The sequence below is a fragment of the Sinocyclocheilus grahami genome, unplaced genomic scaffold, assembly GCF_001515645.1.
Source record: "Sinocyclocheilus grahami isolate Dianchi unplaced genomic scaffold, SAMN03320097.WGS_v1.1 scaffold903.1, whole genome shotgun sequence".
NCBI lineage: Eukaryota > Metazoa > Chordata > Actinopteri > Cypriniformes > Cyprinidae > Sinocyclocheilus > Sinocyclocheilus grahami.
The window spans coordinates 299,540-300,617 of NW_015506082.1; positions in this window are offsets into that span (position 1 = coordinate 299,540).

Consider the following 1,078-nt stretch of genomic DNA (forward strand, 5'->3'; position numbering starts at 1 on the left):
TATAACAGTGCTTCAGCCTTCACATGGACTGGTAAGGTATAAGGAATCATAACACTGGTATAAGGAATCATATATATATGTGATTCCTTATACCAGTGTTAATGGTGAATCGTCACTTTCTAGAGTCACTGGGTCCATGTGAAGGCTGTGTTCAGTGTTGAAACAATAGTTGTACTGTAAAACAAACAGAAAACAAAAAGAATGATGACTTGGGCAAATCAACAGCAAACAGTGTTGACAATAATATTGTGCAATTAAAGTATGTGCAATAATCTTATAATTATTTATCACCCTAAATCCCAGTACATCCCTACAACTTTATTTATTTTTTTATTCTATTCCTATTCTATCTCTAGCACACCTGTACATACAATTTATTCTTTTTTTGTGGTTTATATTTATGCATGTGTATTTTATTCACATATTATTTGTATTATCTGTGTGTTGTTGTTGTCTCCGTGTACTGGAAGCTTGTGACACTATAACAAATTCCTTGTATGTGCAAACATACTTGGCAATAAAGCTCTTTCTGATTCTGATTCTGATAATATTAACAATGATAATGCTTTTTTTTCATTGCATTGCAGTGCATTGTTTTTTCTCTTTCTCTAACTGAAAGCAGCATTACAGTCACCATTGCATCATTCCATTCGATAACAACTGTTACACTTAGGAATTCCTGCCCTCTCCAAAGCCTTTTATTTCTGTCTTTGCCTATTAAATGCTGCTGAATGGCGCCCTCTTGTGTATGTGTCCAAAAACACAGCCACTAAATCATGAAGGTGAAGTCAAACAAATTAATTAACTGCTTTCTACAATACACAAAACCTCATGACTTAAAACTTATTTAAGCTTACGACTTGCCTAATAAAATTATTAGATCTGGAGGCCCTGGAATTAGGTCTAAATACAGTGCAGGAAGAAGTCACTCAAAAAGTTTTAAGATGAGATAAAACACAAACATAGACATATCACAAAGAATTATGCTGATTATGCACAGAGAGATCACATGCTCACTCAATTTTACTGAATCACTGACCCCTGCTTCTATCTTCAGTTATATTCTGAACAACACTAA